General features: G+C 42.0%; 1 non-coding gene across 1 annotated transcript; it reads left to right on the top strand.

The window, feature by feature from the left end:
- Positions 1–4514: 4514 nt before the first annotated feature.
- Positions 4515–4645, top strand: LOC119810929. Its single transcript, XR_005284865.1, has one exon. It is a non-coding gene; the product is annotated as a small nucleolar RNA SNORA43 (small nucleolar RNA).
- Positions 4646–7778: the final 3133 nt, after the last annotated feature.

Genomic DNA, 7778 nt, shown 5'->3' with positions numbered 1-7778 from the left:
GCTGTCTCAAGCACCTGGCACGGTGATTTCCCTTTAACAACAGGCAGTAATCCGGAGTTGTTAGCTAAAGTAAACATTTTCTCCCTAAATTGTTTTTTTAAACATTTATTAATTATGTATACAGGGTTCTTCCTGCATATATGCCTTCAGGCCAGAAGAGGGCACCAGATCTCATTACTGATGGTTGGGAGCAACAATGTGGTTGCTGGGAATTGAACTCAGGACCTCTGAAAGAGCAGTCAGTGCTCTTAACCTGTGAGCCATCTCTCCAGCCCCTAAATTTTTTTTTGTTTTTTCGAGACAGGGTTTCTCTGCAGGTTTTAGAGCCTGTCCTGGAGCTAGCTCTTGTAGACCAGGCTGGTCTCGAACTCACAGAGATCCGCCTGCCTCTGCCTCCCTAGAGCTGGGATTAAAGGCGTGTGCCACCACCGCCTGGCCTTCTAAATTGTTTTTGTGAGGAGGCTATTTTATCACAGCAACAGAAGTGAAACTAAGTATATGTGTGTGCTTTCTAGAATTTAGCTACACATATCGGCGTGCAATTGTAATCACGGGGAGATTGTGAGTCCAACCTGAGCTTCACAATGAGATCCTTGTCTCAGAAAAGGGTCAGGAATTTAATACTGACATAAGACTACCTGTGAGTTAATTCAGTAAGATTGCTATTGACCTGAGATTCCTAGAACCCACATGCTAGAAAAAAGAGATGCTGTTTTTAACTAAGTTGTCTATTTACAAAAAAAATAAATAAAAATTCAGGAGTCACATACTGGGGTAAAAACCTACTAGATCAGAGAAACCAGAAAGCAACCAGATGACTTTCTTTTTTGGCCAGAGACCCATTAAGAGGGGTTCCAAGAGAGGTGCCAAGCCAAAAAAGCCAGAGAAACTCTAAGTCCTTCCCTACCCCTGTGCATCTCTGTTCCTATCTATATCCTGGCTCCTCCATACTCTCTATGGCTAATTCCTGTAAACTAGTTGTATATATACACAAATAACACAAAATTAAAAACTAAAATTATTGAGAATGACCCTTAGATAGAATTGTTACTTATTTTTTTTTTCTTTTTTCTTTTTTTGGTTTTTCGAGATAGGGTTTCTCTGCAGCTTTTTTTAGAGCCTGTCCTGGAACTAGCTCTTGTAGACCAGGCTGGCCTCGAACTCACAGAGATCCGCCTGCCTCTGCCTCCCGAGTGCTGGGATTAAAGGCCTGCGCCACCACCGCCCGGCTATGTTACTTATTTAAATGAGCTTGTCAGGGTTGGAGAAATGGCACAGAGGCTAAGAGTACTTGCTGCTCTTTCAGAAGACAGAGGTTCAGGGGCCAGCACTGGGTGGCTTACAACTGTCTTTACCCCAGTACAGGAAATTATATTGAAAGACCCAGATAAATCCAGACTCCTCTAGCAGGAAAAATAGAGCCAAAAATCTAGCAGAAAAAAATGAAGCCAAAAATCTAGGTTAGCCAGTTCAGTGACTCTGTTTCAAGAACTAGCTGAAGATAAAGTTGAGAATAATCTTGAGAAACAGGGAGTTTCCCCCTTGTGATTATCACTGGTATTTTCGGAATTTCAAAATGATCACTGGTATTTTCGGAATTTTCCAATGAAGCCCTCCCTACCCCCTTTGGATTACTGGGTTATAGTTTTCCTCCCCTTAAATACCCCTTCTCCCAGTTACTCGGGTCGAACTTTCTACCCTACAAAGAGAAATGAGTTCAGCCCCAGTGCACTAGTTCCTGTCCTGTCAATACCTGTCAATAAATCTCGGTGTGATTGTGTCAAGGACGGTCTCTCGTGAGTTCCTGGGGGGTTGTGTTATCCCGAGACTTGATTGAGAGTCTCTCCGTTCCAGAGGTCTTTCAATATGCCCTCAGCAGGGTGGTGGTGGCACATGCCTTTAATCCAGCAACTCAGGAGGCAGAGGCAGGCAGATCTCTATAAATTCGAGACCAGCCTGGTCTACAAGAGCTAATTCAGGACAAGGCTCCAAAGCTACAGAGAGAAACCCTGTCTCCAAAAAAAAAAAAAAAAGCAGAAATCATATGCTTCTGGACCTCTTATGCCCAAAGGACAACATACATTCACTCAGTTCAATACATATATAAAATTATAAAACTTAAAGATAAGAAAAAATATTAAAAATTGTATTTTAGGGCTGGAGAGATGGTTCAGTAGTTAAGAGCACTGGCTGCTCTTCCAGAGGTCCTGAGTTTAATTCCCAGGAACCACATGGTGGCTCACAACCATCTGTGGATGAGATCTGATGCTCTCTTCTGCCTGCAAGCAGACATACAGACAGAAGACTGCATAACATAATAAATAAATAAATAAATACATACATACATAAATGTTTTTTAAATTGTAATTTAAAATAAGAAGAAGCTAGGAATGGGTGGCACACATTAATTGTCCTCCCCATTACTGGGGAGGCAGAGAAGCCCTGTCTCAGAAAAAAAAAAAAAGAGACAGAGAGCCGGGCGGTGGTGGCGCACGCCTTTAATCCCAGCACTCGGGAGGCAGAGGCAGGCGGATCTCTGTGAGTTCGAGGCCAGCCTGGTCTACAAGAGCTAGGTCCAGGACAGGTTCTAAAAAAAAAAGCTGCAGAGAAACCCCCTGTCTCGAAAAACCAAAAAAAAAAAAAAAAAAAAAAAAGAGACAGAGAGACTTGTGATTAGATCTGACCAAAGCATAAGCCCTTCAGGACTTATAGGAATACAATAATGAACACAGCTTCCCTCCAGAAGGGGGTAGAGCTGCATCTCTCATTCACAAATGGAACTATTAATTGCTTCTCCAGCTTTCAGCTAAGATCAAGTGCATAGCCAAATATTATCTAGATAAGATGGTCACTGAGTGCCCTGAATGAATGACATAAACATTAAATTTTAAACCTCTTTATTTAGAATAAATTTTTTTTCTCTTTTCTTTTTGGTTTGTTGAGAAAGGGTTTCTCTGTATAGTCTCGGCTGTCCTAGAACTTGTTCTGTAGCTCAGACTGGCCACAAACTCAGAGATCTGCCTGCCTTTGCCTCCTGATTGTTGGAATTAAAGGTGTGCACCACCACCACCACCACAGATATTATTGCTCTTAAGAATAGTATCATTATGTTACCCTGGACTGGCTCAAATTCCTGGACCCAAGTGATCCTCTCACCTTGGCCTTTGAGTAGCTGATATACAGCTATAGGCAAATTACTACTGTGTCTTGCTCACAAATACCTGTTTTTTTGTTGTTTATTTGTTGGCTGTGTTTTAGTTAGGGTTTCTATTACTGTAAAGAGACACCATGACTATGGTAACTTTTTGTTTTGTTTTGTTTTTCTTTTTGTTGTTGTTTTTACACTTGTAAGAATGACCAAGATCAAAAACACTGATGACAACTTATGCTGGAGAGGTTGTGGGGAAAAGGGAACACTTCTGCATTGCTGGTGGGAATGCAAGCTGGTACAACCCCTTTGGATGTCAGTGTGGCAATTTCTCAGAAAATTAGGAAACAACCTTCCTCAAGACGCAGCAATACCACTTTTGGGTATATATCCAAAGGATGCTCCATCACGCCACAAGGACATGTGCTCAACTATGTTCATAGCAGCATTGTTTGTCACAGCCAGAACCTGGAAACAACCTAAATGTCCCTCAATTGAAGAATGGATAAGGAAAATAATGTACATTTACACAATGGAGTACTACACAGCAGAAAAAATAACAACAGCTTGAATTTTGCAGGAAGATGGATGGAGCTAGAAAACATTATTTTGAGTGAGGTAACCCAGACACAGAAAGACAATTATTACATGTACTCACTCATAGGTGGTTTTTAAACATAAAGCAAAGAAAGCCAGCCTACAAACCACAATCCCAGAGAACTTAGACAACAATGCGGACACTAGGAGAGACTTATATAGATCTAATCCACATTAGATCTCTGCCTCCCGAGTGATGAGATTTAAGGTGTGTGTCACTAGGCCTGGCAAAGCAATTGCTCTTAATTACTGAGCCATCTCTCCAGTCCACTAAATGTATTTAAAATGAAAACTGGGGTTGCTGATATTTGTCAGTAGCACAGTGTTTGCTGAGCATGTGTGAAGCCTTACGTTTGATCCACAGTGACATAAGTAAATGGATAAATAAATAAATCCCCCTAGGCTGGGGAGATGTTTTAGTGGGCTTCCAAAGTGGGGTTCCAAAGTCCAAAGTGTGAGGACTTCAGTTCAGATCTACAGAACTCACGTAAACTAAACCGCAGGAGCACACAGCATCTGTGAACCCAGAGGTCCTTAGGTGAGGAGCACGGATGAGACCCAGGGAGATGGCTCAATGGGTCAAGGTACTTCACACACAAGCCTGATGACCTGAGTTCAGTCACTGGAACATACATGAAAATGGAAGAACCAACTCCACAATTCGTTTTCTAACCTCCACAGTGTGCTGTGGCAGGTGCAGCCCCCAATCAAACATCACATATGCATACCACCGTAGTGTTTGAAAACACAAAGAGGTCGCCTTCCAGAAGCTGTCCTGATCTGTCAACACCACAGGCACAGCTGCTGGGCTGTGTCTATGACACTGGGGCAAAGAGCAAGTGTCTATTTCTATACTCAGTGTTCAGAAGCCAGTCAGCACTAACAATGGGCCTGACATTTCAGATGGGGGGACACACATGGTGTCGCATGTCTTTAATTCCAGCCCCAGGGAGATAGAAGATGTATCACATCCTACTCAGTTTGGGTTCTGGAACGCTGACTAGGGGCAGGGAAGGAATGAAGAGAGAGAGAGAGACATACAGATTTAGGTACAGTTCTGTTTTTCAGTGTTTTGAGACAGGGTCTCACTGGGGAGCCTGGCTGTTTACAGGGATCTGCCTGCCTTTGTCCCGAAGTGCTGAGTCATCTCTCCAGTACTGTCTTCCTGATTTGTTCCTTGAGACAGCATCTCTCACTGTAGCCCAGGCTGGCTTCAAACTTGTAGCAACTGAGGGCTGAAACATTACCACACTCTGAATATTTCATCTATTTTCTCTAAAAGCCCACACATTTATTCAACCAGATGGCCACAGTGAACTATTGCAGTCTTAGTATTTACTTGACAGCGGGTTCCAACATTCTTGTCATTTAGCCGTAGGCACACCTTTTCTTGAGTCTTGGGAGCACTTCGCACCTCCTTTCTTGCATTGTTCCTTTGGCCTCACACTTTCTCAGCTTTTCTACCAGACACTAAGCCTCCTGAGGCCAGGGTTCTCATAGTCTGGATACCTGCCTGTAAATAACAGCCTCTCAAAAACAAAGCAAAACAAAACCCGGATTTGTTTGTTTGTGAGAAACGTGCTCTCATGTAGCACAAAGTGGTCTAACTAAGCAGTTGAGGCTGGCCTCAACTTTGTAACTTTGTAAGTGTTGCAATTACAGGTGTGTACTTAAGGGTGGGTCTGTGTGTTGGGGGAACTTGTTTGTACCCTTTACTCTGGGATCACCAGAAGAGTCCAACCTCACTTTGGAGGTGGAGTTCGCTTTCTGCAGGCCGGTGTGGATCATAGAGTGTTTTTGTAGTAGTTGTTGTTTTTTGAGACTGGGTTTCTCTGTAACTTTGGAGCCTGCCCTGGCACTAGCTCTTGTAGACTAGGCTGGCCTCGAACTCACAGAGAGCCGCCTGTCTCTGCTTTCCGAGTGTCGTGCGCCACCACTGCCCGGCAATCATGGACCTTCCTGATGGACTCAGATGGAAAAAGTAGGGCAAGAAAGAGAAAAGGAGGAGAGGAAAGTATGCTTGGGTGATGGTGTAAATCACAAACAATCCCACACCAGTTTGGAATTATGATTAATAGAATGGTTATTTATTTAAAGGGGAAAAAACTTACAGATCACCGTCCCAGACAACAGCCCTCTGCGCAATCATGAAGGGAGCCTAGTAGTCAGAAGCGGAGCCGGAAGCCAGAGAGCGAGCGGAGGGAAGTGGCCGCATTTTTAAAAAGAGAGACCACGCCCCAATGGGCTGGTATCTCAGCGGCTATTGGCTGAAGGAACAGAAGGAGCTCCCGCAACACCTCCCCCTTTTGTTTAAGTAAGAGAGTTCTAAACCTACTATGAAATTATATACAATAAGCACAAATATCCTATTCCAACTAGCTTAAATCTTGTATAATAAATAACTTGGCCAAGTCATGAGAGGAAAGTAACTACATTTATATAGTCTTCAACCCCATCAAAGATCTGAGAAGGAAAATAATGTTACCTGAGTAATTAGGAAGTGCATTCAAACAACTTCTAAAACATGCAACAAATCACAGAGACAACTAGCTACCTGGACAATCACCCAAAGTCACGTTTGCAGCGTTGAAGCAACCAACTTTGGCTAAGGCCTAACATAACTGACATACTATTTTCAAAGGCAAGAAACTTTTCAGAACTATCTTACCCTGTCTTGGCAGGATATGACAGTCCTGTTTTATCCATTTATGGATGCTCTGTATCTGTCAGTGGTTGAGGTATGGGCATTTCTTTGCCCAAAGGCCAGTTCTGCCAAGAAGAAAGGCTCCACGTGGAGTGTCTTTGGTGCTCAACATTCTCTAGGGAATAGATTGGTGTTGCCAGGAGCAATTGTGTCTCACTACCAAATTATTTGTCTACCATGGAACTCTGAGTTAAATTAAAGGCCATTTTCTACAGCTCTTTGAAGAGGTTGAAGATTATCTATCTATTCTGAGTATAATCTCTATTTATCTAACAAACCTGATTAGTCTAATTATAAATGACAAACATAGATGACTACTGATCTATATAATTCTCAATACCTATCTAACGTAAAGACTAAGACAATAAACAACTGTGCAATAAATGAGGAAAATATGACCTCCAAATATAAACAATGTACAAATATACAATGCAATATGGTAAATACATACAATATATATATCAATACAATATATATCAATACATAAATGTTTTAAACAGAGGTAGAAACATGCATGCATACAATAGTCAATATAATTTAACTTTGTATCAATATACAAGAATTGATACCAAATTATTTGTCTAAAAACAGTAACTCACAATTACAAATCTATTATCCCATCATCCAATTATCCCTCTTTTTTTTTTCAAAAAGATCCCTGAGCTTATAAAATTCCTTTACCAACCCCCAAACCCTCAACCATATACTAATTATTATCAACCCTTAAATAATGTCCCTAAACCCAAGGACAAACTTTACGGGGAGAGGGGACGTCGTCCTCTAGAATTACTTCCAGCTGTCATGGGGGCGACGTCTTTCTGGGGGATCCTGTGAAGATGGGCATCGAAGAGGCTACTTATGGAGTTTGTTAGCCATTTGGACAAGAAACTGCTCTTGCCTGGACTGTTGCATAAACTGGACACAAGGAACCCACAGAAAGAGGACTGCTGAACTTGCCTAAAGGTGAGATGGCCTTTTGGGGTTCCTGATTCATTAAAGAGTCTGCGAGACGTTCTGCAGGACACAGCAGAAAGTGACTGAACTGTCTTTGGAATTTCCTGCTTCATGGAAATGTCTGCTGGATACTTATGGGCCTGTAGGCTGAAGATGGATGCCCCAACGGTACAGAGGAACTTTGGGTGACTGTCCAGGCAGCGAGTTGTCTCTGTCATTTCTAGAGTTTGAAAGTTGCATATGACTTGTTTACTTAGGTAATATTATATCCTTCTGGAGTCTTTGATGGAGTTGAAGAATAAATAGATAGTTAAAGCTTTCCTTAGTTATGATAAAAGATAAAATAGATTTAAATATTGTAACTGTAATACTTGC

This window comes from Arvicola amphibius, chromosome 3 (assembly GCF_903992535.2).
Source record: "Arvicola amphibius chromosome 3, mArvAmp1.2, whole genome shotgun sequence".
In the NCBI taxonomy this organism is placed as follows: Eukaryota; Metazoa; Chordata; class Mammalia; order Rodentia; family Cricetidae; genus Arvicola; species Arvicola amphibius.
Note: the sequence above shows the minus strand (reverse complement) of the source record. Positions and strands in the feature narration are given on the sequence as shown.